This window comes from Triturus cristatus, chromosome 2_2, assembly GCF_964204655.1.
Source record: "Triturus cristatus chromosome 2_2, aTriCri1.1, whole genome shotgun sequence".
In the NCBI taxonomy this organism is placed as follows: domain Eukaryota; kingdom Metazoa; phylum Chordata; class Amphibia; order Caudata; family Salamandridae; genus Triturus; species Triturus cristatus.
Genome location: NC_140582.1, coordinates 1,071,439,235 through 1,071,455,021, shown reverse-complemented (window position 1 = coordinate 1,071,455,021; position 15,787 = coordinate 1,071,439,235).

Genomic DNA, 15,787 nt, shown 5'->3' with positions numbered 1-15,787 from the left:
CGGCTTTATTCCCCATCGCAACACGGCCCTTAATCTGCGGCGCTTGCACGGGGTGCTCGCGCGTGTCCCGTTTGTGCGGGAGCCGGCCATATTGGCGTCCTTAGACGCCACCATGGCGTTTGACACGCTCGAGTGGCCATACATCTGGGCTATGCTGGCGAAGTTTGGATTTGGCCCGGGGTTCATCAGCTGGGTCAAATTGTTGTATTCGGGCCCATTGGCGCAGGTGGTGGTGAATGGAAGAGTATCGGTCCCATTCGAGCTGGGACGGGGCACGCGACAGGGCTGTCCCTTGTCGCCGCTCCTGTTCGCGCTGGCCTTGGAACCCCTGGCGGAGTGGCTGCGGTGGCACCCTTCCATCCGTGGTCTCCGTTGGACCCCCGAGTATGAGGACCGCGTGTCCCTATACGCTGACGATATCCTTTTGTACCTAGCCTCCCCGCGTAAATCACTGATTGTCCTGGTTGATGTTTTGCGCTCATTCGGCCGCAACTCAGGCCTTGTCATCGACTGGGCTAAATCATGTGTGTATGTGCTTTCCGGGGAGGCTCCCGTCCTCCCGCGGGGCTGTCCGATCCAGATTGCCTCACAGGGGTTTCGGTACCTGGGGGTTTACATTACTCTGGACCCGGAGGCCCGCTACGAGCGGAATTTGCTTCCCCCCCTCCAGCGCTTGAAGGAGGACGTCGCGCGCTGGCGGCGCCTGCCGCTTTCGCCGCTCGGCCGGGCGGCATTGTTTAAGATGATGTCGTTGCCACGCTTCCTGTACGCTCTCCAGAATACTATGGATTTAGTCCCGGCGCGCTACTTCCGTGAGGTGGAGAGTCTACAGCGCCGCCTGTTCTGGGACGGGAGGCCGCGTATTGCCCTGGCGAAGTTGACGCTCCCATGGTACGACGGGGGGATTGCCCTCCCGGATATTAAACGGTATTACTGGGCCTCCCAGCTAGCTGCAATTAATCATGGCCTTTACGGGCCCGCCTTAAACCCGGCATTTGAAATGGACAAGATGCTCCTGCCTGGTGGCGACTATAATCGAGCGCTCTACTCTGGCGCGCCCGGCCCCCGCCTGACGGGACCTACGCGTGTCATGGTACGAGTATGGCACGCGGCTAACGCAGCTATGGGGTGGAAGGACCGTTTGACCCGGGCATCACCGTTGTACGCGTCTGAGAGATTGGGCTCCCTGTGGACCTCGAAGGGCTTCGAGAAGTGGGACACGATCGGCATCAGTAAAGTGGGGGACCTCTGGACGAGGGGGGGATTTAAAACATTCGAGACGCTGCAGACGGAGTTTCAGCTGCAGGGCAGTGAATACTTTCGGTACTTGCAGGTCCGTCACGCGCTGGGCTCAGTCTTCCCAGACGTCGCCTCCATCCCGGAGTCTTCCCCCCTGGAGGATAGAGTGCTGGATGGCCACGTTCCGGACAGCACGATCTCCCTTATTTACAATAAATTGATTAATGACCGCTCGGGCTTGCTGACTGGCCTCCGCGAGGCTTGGGTTGCCGACGGGCTGGAGTTGGACGACGAAGACTGGATTTCCGCGGTGGCCTCTCCGAAGGAGGTGGCCATACCGGCTCGCCTTCGCTTCGTCCAGCTTAAGATACTCCATCGGGTTTACATGACGGGGCCAAGGCTTCTGCGTATGGGCTATGCTGAGGATGGGTTGTGTAAGCGTGGGTGTGGTGCTTTGGCGCCTTTTTTGCATATTTTGTGGGAATGCCCGAAGGTGGAGCGATTCTGGCGTGGTGTGCATGAGGTCCTGCGAGTGGTTACGCATGTCGCGCTGCTGCCTGAAGCGAGGAGATGCCTGCTGAATGTGTGGGAACCAACTGACTACTCGGTTCCGCAGACGCGATGGGTGACTCTGGGATATATGATAGCTAAGCGTGACATTGCTCAACTGTGGGGATCCCAGAGGCCCCCGGCGGTGTCGGCCTGGAAAGAACACATGGATTGGTGCATGTTCCGAGAAAAGGTGGTGTATGTGGCGAGGGGTAAGCCTGGGGCATGGGTGAAAGTATGGGGCCCCTGGAACGCCTACCGCGGGGGTATCTGCGCGCCACCACTGCTGCCTGCGGCCTCACCAGCCCCGTCCCCTTAGTTGACTCCTTTCCCTAGCCCCGAGCACGGAGTTCCCCCAGTCCTCGATCTGTTCCCCTTCCCCTCTTTAGACTCCTGTGGATGGCTGGGGTCCCCCATTCGGGGAGCACGTGCTGGTACTTTCGATTGCGGGTTGCCTTGCGGGTGTGGTTTTTGTGTTGTTTGTATAAAATGAAACCGTATTGTGGGGTCAGAGTGATGTGGCCCACGACGCTGATACCTCCTGATTTTGCTTCTCTGCAACGCCAAGTGTTTTTGTACGTATGTCATATGCTCCTGTCATTCTAGCGGCCGGCCGGAAGGTTGTAGGCCCATACTTGTATATTCTTGAGATTGCAATAAACGGTTTCAAAAAAAAAAAAAAAAAAAAAGAGATACTATGGATTTTATTACCTAAATCGAAGCAAAGGAGTCCTCAGAGTTGAATCAGATATTGGTGACTTTGGAAGTAGAGTAGGCCTGGGCGAAAATTTCGTTCCGTTCGCGGAAATTGCGATAATTTGACATTTTTCGCGTTCCACGGAAAGCGCGAAAATGTCAAAATATCCACATTCCGCAGCTTAGCGATAATTTGGTTCTTGGTCGCGCTGTAAAATAATACATTCTCGCGTGCGATCGCTTTACCTGAATCCCTGCGTTCGCCGACAAGTTTTCTTGATCCGGTCGCGTTCTCCATGAGATGTTGTATTGTTTTTAGCCATTCGCGCTGCCTCGCGACAGTTCGCGCCCGCAGTGACGTCATGCGTCGCGCGATCACGTCTTTCTTCTCGCGATCATGCACCGTGAGACAACTGAAAACAAGATGGCCGCGCCCGCGAGCAACCACATGGGTAAGTTGGCGAGCCGCAACTATGCAGAAAATCTCGCGAACATGCGGGAAAAAAACTTCTGCATCTTCGCGATATTTCCGCGTGTTTGCGATAATTTTTAACATTTTCGCGATAATTCGCGAAAGTGGATTTCGCAAATTCCGCCCACCCCTAAAGTAGAGTAGTGTCATTAGACACACAGATACCACAAGAGGACGGGTTAACAGCCATTGAAATGTTTTTGAGGCTAGACCAAAACCAGAACGAGTTCACACAAAATTCATTATGAGCCTGGCAAGCTTTGCCCTCAAAAGAAACTATTTCAAATTTGGGGATGATTTTTATTTCCAAGTTAAGGGGAGTGCTATGGGTTGTCCATTTGCACCGGAGCTAGCAGTGCTGTATATGGCAACATTTGAAGAAAAGTTTATTTTCAACAATAACCCTTTCCAACATCAAATCTCGTACTGGGTTAGACATATTGACGATATATTCTTTGTATGGACAGGACAAGTCGACACACTTAATCAATTCCATGGTTGGCTAAATGAAAGGATTCCAGATATCAAGATCAGTGTACATCACAACCCTTGAAGAATTCCGTTTCTGGATGTTGAAATAAATGCATCACTACACTTCACACAAAACCCACAGACAGGAACAAAGCCTTACATTATTCTACTCATTATCCCCGTAGCTTTGAGACAACTTACCATTCGGCCAATGTTTAAGGATATGAAGGAATTGCTCTCACAAAATGGACTACCAGTTCCATGCAACAAATCTGTTGAATAAATTAAAAGAACATGGCTATCCTAAAAAATTATTGAAACATTCCATGAAAAGAGCATGGTGGAAACCACGAGAAAAACTTCTACAAAAAAGAGAAAAAACAAAAGTAAAGCATCTTGTTTGTATTACAACATTTTGTTCAAAGATGAATCAATTAAAGAAGATCATAAATAAAAATTTACATCCGATCCAAAATCTAGACGTGTCGTTTACAAAACAGCTGGTTGTGCTCAAAAAAGTGTGTTGGCAATCAAGTAGTGCATGCCTCACTTCCTATACCATCAGTCAAAAACACATTGCGAGAGCATTTCAATTTACCACCAATTCTGGGACACCATAGGTGTGGCACATGAACTTGCTGCAATCAAACCATCGAAGGAGCTGTGTTTTTATACAAAAACATTAAATGGAAGCATAATTAATTTTCAAACTGCAAGACAAAAAAATTAGTTCATGAAATATTGTGCCCATGCGCTAAGTTGTATGTCGGCAAAACAAATCAGAAAGTACGGCAACAAATTACTTAACATAAATCTAGAATTCGTAAGAAGGTACTTACCACCCCATTGGTTAGTCATTGGGTAAATCAAAACCACCTAGTGAGTGAGTTACAATGGACTGTAATATCACCAGTTGAGGTGATCTAGAGAGACGATTGACCCAGAGAGAGGCTCTGTTAATAGTGAAATTGAATACTGCCTTAGATGGTTTGAATGAAATGAAAGAGTTGCATATTTTATAGAGACGTCTTGAGGTCACTTCCTTGATGTACATATGACATTCAAAAGTGGTCATATAGAAAAGTGGTGCAAATAACCAGACATTCATCCAGACTCTGGTATTCATGGTCGTCATAGGTTATGAGAGCATAGCAGAAGGTTAAGTGTCCTCCATGCAGAGGATTGGACAGAGTGATATCAATGCAGAAGATTACAGACACATAACACAAGGCCAGATTAATTTCATGGGCTTCTAAGTGTGCTGAAAAGCAGTTTACAATTTTGAACTCCAATTCCCAGAATCCCAAGAGCCAGTCGACTTACTGGGTTTACATAAGTAAGCCTTCTCAATTTGATTTATCAGTTTTCATTCATTTTTTTAAAATTAAGTGGATTTCTCCGGTGTAACAAAGCACGAAAATAATTACTTTGAGACAAAATCTTCTCTGTTGAAGATTATGACGTAAGACCCGGACGTTATTGCCCGAACACCTTCGGGTTAAATACCGGGAGGCAACACGCAGAGATTGTGTGCCCCGTCCGGTGTCCACTCAAAGTGAAGGTCTGTGGAGAATACATGCAGCATGGGATGCCGCCGAAATCTGAAATCATGGTTTAGGAATAAACTGAGTCGCATGTTGAGTACGGATTATTACATGGTTAGAAAACCGAGAGATCAGGCTAAGTTTAGGTGAGCGTTTCTATAGTGTTGGTTTTCAGTGAATTTGATGAGAAAACAAGAAGCACTGTCATGGATTCGATCGCTGGGAAGGATTTTCCCGTTATAAGGGAGTTTCTGTGCGTTCAGTCGGGTAGATGTTTTTAACATTTGGTGCAATAAATGGTCATTAGATTGCCTATGGGCCAAACAGGGGGCAGCACAGACCACAGACTAGCTTGTTGGTGTGAAAAAGGCCACTTTATTGGAAACAGGTGCACCTTACAAACAACATCCCTTGGCCTGTGCCGTACAAAACTAATCCTCACTAAATATAGCCTTCCTATCTTACCCCCCACCCCCTCCCCTAAACATGTTTCCCCCCTGCAACAATTATAACACAACTTACAATTCCTAACTTTCCTACACCTACCTAGCTAGGTAACTTCTTATGTTCTATCACACTGTAACCATACCTCATTATATCCCCAATGACCTAGGAAAAAACGCCACTCGAAAGTCGGGACTGACGGCTTCCGACCCCCACCCCCCTTAGGCATCCTGACGCTTCGGATACCTGCATACACCTATGGCCCTGTCCAAAACCTCCTTCAGCTGTATTATATATAATTCCATGCCATACCAAGACAGATGGACCCCATCCTCTTTAAAGAAATACACCGCCGCATAGCGCAGCTCAGGGTGTCCCATCCTACCCATCCCTTCCCTATCGCAAAAAATCCTCATGTCCCTATTGATCTTCCTGCGTGCCCTATCTATGGCCGCCGGCTGCTCAGCCCCTCTCCAAATTCTCCTTGGAATAAAATCAGACCATATGATGAAGCAACCGGACCACTGTGTCCGAATCGCCAGCAAATCCTGCTTCATTTGCTTCAACAATGCCAGGCCCTTGCATTGCACCAGGTCATTTTCCCCTAAGTGTATGACTAATACGTTGGGACAAACTCCCCCCCTGATCACCTTGTTCAAAGCCGAAAATAGCTCATGCCACCTCATACCCCCCTGTCCCTGCCACTGACAACGAAAAAGCCTAGGATCCAACTCTAAATTAAGATTCCTGTTCTTGTCCCATTCGTAACGCTCCGCTCGCTTCACGAAAGAGTGTCCTATGATGAGGATGGACAAACCGGCCACGTCCGGCCCCACCACCGCACCTGAAAAGAGACACATGCAAAAACAAGTGAAAAACACTGCCTGGCTCCTCCTCCATCCCGGCACCCTTCAACCTGACATATGTCTTGTAACAGTCCGACTTCCACCTCCCAAGCGCATAAGGTCCTCCCTTCCCCAGCCCTGTCTGGCTGCATCTGTCGCCACACCTATGCGGAAAGAATGCATCCCCAAAAATCTGAGGTCCTCACCCATGACGTGCAGTGCGTGCCGAAGAACCCACAGCAGCTGGGCTGCTGTCACCCGTCCCCCATCGACCTCCCCCGCTGCCGCCGTCAACCTGGACACCAAAAGCTCCCCCCACCCCGCGGGGCACACCGCCCGATCCGACGCGGGACCCATGACAACCCATTTCCCCGCTGATCAGTCTTCGAGCACTGCAACAGAACCGCCACCTCCCTGGGCCGCAAATCTACGTCCCCCATCGTACCCCTGGCTTTCCCCTCTGCCCCACCAGCTCAGACACCCGAAAGGCCCCAAAATACATCCTCGACATGAGGGTGGAAAAGAAAAAGGTCTCCTTCAGGTTGCGGCAAACGCTGGGCAAGCGCTGTATCAAACCGAGGAGGATACTCGCTGTGATGGGACGACGCTGACGGGCCGTGGCACCCCTTTCTTGCACCCATCCCTCCAATAATCGTGCGCCCAATTCCCCTGCCGACGGCGCATAGCCCCAACGCAATTTCCCCATAAACGCTATGGCTGACAACTTGCCCGCGATCATCGCCTTCGACATCCCCTTGTCCATCATCGCCAGGATAAACTGCACTACCTGCTCGCTCCTTACCCCACGATCTTCCTGTCGCCACACCCCACTGTCCAAAAACTCCCACCATGCCTGCTCGTATGCCTTCCACGTTGAGCCGGCCACCGACCCTCTTACCAGTTGTACGACCCTTTCTCTCCTACCGACCACAGTCCCGCTGGCACTGGCGTCTTGTGTTCGTCCGCCGCCGTGGCTAGCCCATGGAACCTCTGCCATTGTGAACGAGACAAAGCATCCACAATGTCTTTGTCCACCCCGGCACATGCCGGGCTTGAAACAAGATGTCATGTTCCAAACTGAGCGCACAAACACCCTCAACAACTTAAGCACCTGTGGGTCCCTAGCTGCCTTCCGATTGACGACATGGACCACTGTCATGTTGTCCACCTTGAAAATCACCCTTTTAGGTGCTAATTCCCGCGCCCACACCGTCACTGCTACCATCAAAGGTAACAGTTCCAAGAAAGCGATGCTCCTCCCACCGCCCTGCCAGTGTGGCGGCCAGACTTCCGCACACCTCCTCTCCTGCCAGTACAAACCAAAACCGCCCATTCCCGCCGCATCCGAGGAGATGGTCACATCCCATTCACAGTCTTCCAGGGGAGCCATCGGGATACCATTAAAGCACGCTAAAAAAGCCCACCACAGGCGCAGGTCCTCCTTCGTTCCCGCCGACAAACGCATATGATGGTGCGGTAGTGTCCCACCGGACAGAGCCTGACCCAGCCGTCTGCAAAAAGTGCGCCCCGCCCGCACCACCCGGCACGCAAAATTCAAATGTCCCAAAAGAATCTGTACCTCCCGCACTGTCACTTTCTGTTTCACCAGCATGTCGTCCACCAAGCCCAGCATGTGCACCTTTTTATCGCCCTGCAAGCGGGCCTCCATGACCACCGAGTCTAGCTCTATGCCCAGAAATGACAGCACCATGCTGTGACCTTGTGTCTTCTCTGGCGCCAGGAGCACACCCAGGTAGCCCATGAGCTCTGTAAAACTGTCCAGCTGTTGCTGGCAGTCCGCCGAACCGGGCAGTCCCATCAGGAAAAAGTCATCCAGGTAGTGCATCACGTCTCTTTGCCTGTGCGCCACAAAAACGCCCACTGCAAGAAAGTACTGAAGCGCTCAAACAAAGCACATGAGATTGAACACCACATGGGCAACACTTTGTCCACAAAAATGGTGCTGTCAAAATGTATACCCAACAGTTGGTAGTCTTCTGGGTGCACCGGTAACAACCAGAACGCCGACTTGATGTCACATTTCGCCATAAGTGCGCCCATCCCCACTGGCGTCACCAACCGCCATGCCACGTCCACTGAGGAGTAAGATACCAATGACAATTACGCCGCTATGTGATCATTGACCGACGCCCCCTCCGGCCATGACAGATGCTGAATCAGGCGAAACTGTCCCGGCTCCTTCTTCGGCACTACTTCTATGGGAGAGATTATCAGATCCCGAATAGGTGCCTCCCTAAAAGAGCCTGCCATCCACCCCTCCCGCACCTCCCTGCCCATTTGTTCTCGAACTACCGTCTTATGCGTAGTGGCTGATTTCAGATTTTTGGCCCACCTGGCGATTCTCGGACCCTCGTACTCCAGCCGGAAGCCCTCCCGAAAACCCCGCCGTCGCAACGCCACGTCTTCGGTCCGTGGATAAGATGCCAAGAGGGGTTCCAGCGAGCCTGCTTAACTGGGGTAAGAGCCCTTGCCCAAAGTCCCCTGTCCCCCCACCTCCTCTGCTTCCTGACTGTTGCCCCATAGGTGCAGACTGCTGACCTTGATTGACTCCCGTTCCCCAGCATTGCACCACTGGGTGACGCTTCCCGCATTTGGAGCATTCATGCCGGAATATGCAGTATTGTCGAGCACAAAGGCCTTTGTTGAAGTCCCAACACGCTCCCACCGGGGTCCCGATGGTATTGTCTCCCTGCCCCACCCCTCCACGGGTGGGGTGGCTGGGAAAGGGGAGGGGCGGGAGTGGCAGCCCGGTGGCCGTGTATATCATTTTGCCAAACTTCGCCCCTCCCATGGTCTGCTGGTACAAATCCGAGTCGATTTCCCCCCATTTTGCTTCCCGATCCCAGGCGACCACGCGTAACCCCCATAAGTCACCTGCGCCCTCCGGACCACGTCCATGTATTTAAAAAGGGCGACTGACCTATCCGGGTACTTTTTGCAGTATACACTGGCGAAAATCAAGAAACCCGCCGACCAATTCTCTATATTTAATGGCGCTCTCGGTCGCTTGGCTAACTCCTGCTCCTTAGACCCCTCCTTCGCCGTCAGCTCACGGTGCAGGAGCTTCAGGATATCCACATACTCCCCCTTCCAAATCTTCTCCTTGGTGGCCAACGACAAGTGCGCCCCTAAGGGTTTCGTAATGCCTATATACGGCAGTGTGCGCACCGGTATATCATGACACTCCTTCCCCTCCTTGCTGCCCTTGTCCTTCCCCCCAGCTGCATATGTGTCCGAGGATCTGACCCCTCCTGACCCCGCCTCGTCCGGCCCCACCCCTGTGTCTCGCACATACGTGCCTTTATTCAAACGCACCCCCATCCCCATCCCCTCCCCCTGCATCCGTACCGACCGAGACCTTAACCCGCGGGTCCCCGCCCGACCCACTCCCTGCTCCGTTCCGTGCCTTACCTGGCGTCAAGGTCGGCGTCCGCACCGGATCCCGCCACCTAACCAGTGGAACGGGGGGGGGGCTGCCACTCTCGCCGCCTTGTGTCGCTGGTGCGCATCCTGCAGGGTACTAGGAAAAGCATTACTCTGACCCCCCCAACTTGCCCCTCCCCCGCCTTTGCTCCCGTATTTCCCCCTCCTCTACGCTCTCCTCATCATAGTCCAATTGCACTCCACCCTCCTCAGTGTCTAAACCCTCGTGGTCCTGCCATAGGCCGCCCTCCGTGGACTCCAGCCTGCTTAGCCCTGCCCGTCCCCGGTGGCCGCATCGACCCGTCGGGGTGGGGCTGGTGGGGACTTACCGCCCCACCTCCCGTACGACGCCGCTGCCAGGTCCCTCGTTAGAGCGTGACCGCCCGCATAAGGCAGAGCCGGCCCATCCCCTTGGTGGATTGGAGCCGCCTGCTGCTCTCCTGAGCACCTCGCCACACTGTCCTGCCGAAAGAAATAGGTGGAGTCCAACATGCCGGGGTTAAAATTGTCCGCCGCCCCGCCCCAGCCCCGAGAGTCCCCCCGGGGTCCCCCCTCCCGATCCCGGATGAATGACCCCCGCGCCATGCAGGTGTAGACCGCCATGCCCCAGCATCCCAACCACTGCCCCAAGTGCCCCATCCCCCCACTCCCCAGCCACCTGCCCCCTCCTCCCCGTCACTCCACACTAGGGAGTCCAGTTCCCGGCAGACCGCACTGCCCCCCCGGGCCTCCCCCGGCCCCCCCCCCGCACCGCCCCGACACCCGGCATCCCCGCTGACTCCCCCCAGGCCTCCCCGGCCGAACCCCACCTGTGTGGGCCCTCCTGCACCCCCCGCGCCCTTCCACTGCATCCAATGCCATCACGGACCCCCAGCACGGTAACCCCCAGCCCCTCCCTCCCCCTGCTACCTCCATGCACCCCCAACATCCACCCACCCGGCCCCCCCTCACCCTGCTCCGAACTGTCAATCAGCAGCAGTGAGGACCCCCCATCGCTGACTATTGCCGGCGTGTTCCCGCATATCCCTGCCACAAGCCGTGCCCTGCTCACCCCCTCACTGCACTTTCTGTGCATCTCTTCCCCACACCTTCTGTGCCTGCTTGTCCCCCGCCTGCGTGACCCCCGTGCCTTCCCTGAATTGCAAAATGGGCCTCAGAGCCCTGCCCCTCCTCCCCCCGTGCCGACGCTTCACAGGTGTTGCTGCTGGCACCATGCGGCCGTGCCCCCCCGCCGCCACCCTCTTCCCTGGGCACGGCGGCTCGCATGCGAGGATCGCTGCTGCGGCGCTGCTCGCAGCACGTCTCTGCGGTCTCACCTTGGCATCGGGCAACAGCAAGTCAGTGCGGCCGGCTTCTTCCAGGAGGCAGAGGGCCTCCATCACCCGCGGATCATCAGAACACGCCATCCCAGGAACCACCGCTCCGGTCAGCAAAACTCCCGCTGCCACCAATGATTTGCCCGCAACCCGCCAAGCACACACAGCCACGAGGCTACAAGCCAGGGAGCCACCAGCACAGACCAAACCAAGCCACCCAAAGCGACCACAACGCAACAGGCAACACAAGAAGCACAACGCACGAGCCCAGAGAGTCCCTGCAACCGGCTGTTGTGTCACGCCCACCAAAATGGTGGATCGCGACACAAAATGGCCGGTTATTAAATATCCCCATCCCAAAAGCAGCCCAACCCCAGCCCAGGAAGCCCAATGCCAGCCCAAAGGAGCCCAACCAGCCCACTGGGTTCCGGCTGCCCCACGGCCCAAAACCCCCCGGGGGGGGCAAGCCTCCCGTTGGTCGGCCGCCCCCCCAAAGCCCTATTCTTCTTCTTTCTTTTTAGTTTCTTAGAATACTGTGAAGTTAAAGCTAAACTTAATTTGAAAAGAAAAAGTAATCAGAAAGGATGAATGTGAAGAAAAGAGGTAATATGGTATGGATCATGGCTGACAGTTTGGATTTGAACAAAAATTAGGATGTTTGCTAATACAAGTGTGCTTCTGTTATTTTTCAGCTCGTTGTGTGTTCAGAGTCCTGATGAGAACCCGAAAAGATATATAATAGGGTTCGAAATGCGTCAACTGTTTTTCACCAAACAAGTGTTCTATGTGTGCATCACCATTGAGGCTCATGGTGCGAATTAATTTAAATTACAACTGTAATTCTTTTTAATGAGTCCAATAGGCACACTGTTTGGTATTGCCCTTTTAGAAAGAATAAAAGCAGGGTGTTGTAACGCCAGCTTGAAGGGTGTCTTTCGTTCCAAAAAATCACAAATTGTTTTCATTATTACAGAACCTGAGCAATCAAGACTTTTGTATTAGGTGATCAGAATTGATGTAGTGTCTATGTGATCTTTTGTTGGATTTTTGTATTGTTGTAATGAATGTCACTTTTTGTGTCTCTGTGTAGTTTAATGTTTTGTGACAAATTGGTGTTTCAAATAGATGAATAATATATTCTTCCCCCTTTTTTTGTTGATGATTTTCAAAAAAAATTATGTCAATCAATAAAAATAAAATATATCAATTGGAAAGTGGGATCATGGTGTTTGATGGTAATGATGAAATGATATCAGTATTGGCATGCGTGTAGTTGTTTGATTGTAAAGCAGTGATGATGATGATAAACAACAGGAGAGAGAGGGTTTTCAGGTAATCTAAGAAGGAGCACTCTTAGTCCCCCTGAGCAATATAGTCAAAAAACATCAAAAGAGTGCACTTTCCTTGAGAGAGGAGAAGTCGAAAAAAGAATCACAATGGGTACTTTAGAAAGCCCCCACTTACCAACCTTGTTGGTGACATGCTTCATCTATCGGGTCCCACCAGGAAGGTCTAAACCCCCCCCAGTGTGCTTTGACGCCAGAATTACTGCGGAGCAGGTTATTTTGTGTGAGAGTGATCAAGTGATGTGAGATAAAAGTGACTAGGTTGTGTCTAAAAGTATTTTATTCGTAGACCAACCCAGCATGGTTAAAAAAGGAAGCGTGCGGTAGAAAAGCTGGATAGATATTTCAGCTATGCCACGCTCTGTGTGGTCAACATGTTTCTGCCTTTCTGGGTGCAAACTCGCTAGCATTCATCAGGACCAGTGTTACGACCCCGGCGGTATGAGCGTGCTAAGGCTCACCCAGACCTGGTAGTCATAGTGTGAAAAAAAACAGGAAACATTTTTTAAAACCTGCTGTGTGGAGGGTACCAGATAGTGTTCAGCACCCAACAGCTATCTGAAAAGGAAGCAGACACAGACAAACATATATATAGATATATATAAATATACAGTATGTACAAGCGTTTAAGCACTTCATCTTACATGTGTCTACTTGTCAGCAGAAAATTCAAAACGGTGGGTCTCCTCTCTATTGGTGCATTCAAAGGAGTAGTCACTGTACAATGGTGCAGTAACGTGCGTATTCTATGGATGTGTCCTTATGTTGTAAGGTTTCAACGTGAGTGGTTTGTGGCAAAAAAAGGAACACTCATTGTGGGGCGGTACCTTGTGACAGTAGCGCTACCAAGACCTGCACGCCTGCTCGGGCGTCGTATAGTATAAGTGCGTGTTTGGCACACAGGAATAAGTAGTGTCTTTCACCACCCCTACACGTGTGACATGGCAAATGGTGATGCCTGGGAAAGACATCCCAGAGAACTGGCGCTTACATGTGGCGTGATCACTAATCACCTCATGGGTATCGGGAGGGGGTGATGGCTATATAGGCACACCCTGTAAAAAAGAAGAAGAACGCGGTCAAACAGAGCGGAGCTCATCCGTTTTCTGCCAGTTACTTATCTGTATGTGGAGTTGGAAGATCAGGATTCACTCACGCCAGCGCAGTCAAGCACCCTCTTGGTACCTGTGATCTGCCTCAATTACCGGACCCCGTCGATGCCGAGGTGACAGTGAAACTGCCCTTAAATATGGAGAGGCACTGATTCAGTGACGGTTGCTGTGCGCGCGAGCGCTCTGGGCGTCTGCGCGCTCGCGGCGTCCGTGTGAATGCGTCATCACGCGTCTCATTCCTAGCCAATAGCATCGTGGTATCAAGGCCATGTTATCACGGATGTCAGCGGAAAGCTGGTATGCTAACCGATTAACATGCTCGGTTTTTAATACTTGAAAAACCTAGTTTTATTGGCAAAGAATCTCCATATTCCTATGTGGTAGGATTGAGATATGGTAAAAGTGGGTGGGGTCGGAGGGGAAAAAGGGCAGGAAGGAACGTGACAGAGACAGGACTAGAATAGGAGTGTGGTGGTCATTACACATTTTGAACGAAGTTGTATTCCGGGAACACATAAATGTGGGCATAAAAGTTACAAGGTAAGCTCGAAATGCTGCATCATAGTTGAATGACTGCTGGGCCCTCAGTACGGTATTTGTGAGATCTAAGAAGGGCTCAACATAGTTTGATGGACATCACCTATCATAGGTAATATTTACAAAAAAGGTTGTTTATTCAGTGAAGGGCAATGGTGGTTAGCTATTCACAAGAGGTAGATAATATCCACGAGTGGTTGAGTCAAGGAGTAAACCACAGGTAGGACAGGTACAAGGGTTGGGTGGCCCTAGTGTCCAACTATCTATTGAGTACAGTGCCCCAAAGAACGTTATCATTGAGCCCACACCTGTCAGTGCCCAGGCGATAGACCCATCTCTGTTCTTTCTCGAACAGGGCCTGGTGGATATTGCGGCCTGTGTCCACCTGTTCAATCACTGTCCATTTAAGATCGTCTGTGGAATGTTTGACTTGGATGTAGTGTTCACTGAGTTTAGTCATGATTCTTCCACACCGGACATTACTCCTGTGTTCACACATGTGCTGTTTGACCTTGTGTGTGGTCATCCCCACATAATTCAAACCGCACGGACAGGTGATTAAGTAGACAACGTTAGTTGAGTTACAATTTGTGTGGGAGAGTTGTGACCATGTTTTTCCAGGTTCAAGTTCGAGTGTTTTAGTGTGTTTCATCATATGGCATACACTGCAGCTGGAGCAAGGATAGTGGCCAATTATTTTTGGTAAACCCCAGGATGTGGTAATGGATGGCGGTCCCAGTGGTTGCTGTACCCTGGGTTGTATGTGCACTAGTGAATCCCTGAGGCTGCGGCCTTTTTTGAAAGAGAATAGCGGTTTTTCCCACCTCCTGTTGTTGCTGGTTAGGATGCTCCAATGTTTATTTATCACCCTCTTCACTGTGTTGGATGCAGTGCTGTAAGTGGTGACGCAGGTCAGTGGGATTCCATTCACTTCCTTGGGGGTGTCTTCTAAGAGAGCCTCCCTGGGTTGGTGATAGGCCCTTTTGTAGTTTTTGTTCAATATTTTCTCAGGGTAACCGCGACTCTGCATTCTGGAAGTTAAATCAGTGGACTGGGCGTGGAAATCAGTCGGGTTACTACAATTTCACCTGAGTCGCAAAAACTGCCCATATGGTAGATTTTCTCTGAGTGGTCTGGGGTGGAAGCTGGTAAATTCCAAAAGATTGTTCTTAGCCGTGGGCTTATAATGGATCTTGGTGGTAAAGACCCCGTCGCCTTTGGATATGATCACATCCAGAAAGACCACCTCCTGGTGGTCAACGGTGTGAGTGATCTTCAGATTGTGGTCCAGAGTGTTGATCCATTGCAGAAAGTTGGTCAGATTAACCTTGGATCCCTTCCATATCACGAGGACGTCATCTATGTACCTCTTCCATAAAGTTATGGAAGAGGCAAAGGGGTTGGTGGCATCAAGGATATATCTGCATTCGAAATCGTGCACGTAGAGGCCTGCCACACTTGGGGCAAAAGTGCTGCCCATTGACGTACCGGTGGTTTGGAGGTACAGGGTGCCTTTGTACTCAAAATAGTTGCGTTTGAGCGCTAAAGTAGCACATTTAATAATGAAGTCCTTGGAGGTCTAGTATACCCAGGTGGTGTCATCCAGAGCTTGACCCAGGACCCTGATGGTGTCGTCCTGGGGAATACTGGTGTAAAGGCTCTCTATGTCGAGAGTGACCAGTATGATCGGGGTCTCATCAAAGGTCATGTTATCCAAGAGTTGAAGGAGAGACTTGGTATCTTGGTATCTTTGAGGTACGTGGAAGTTTGTT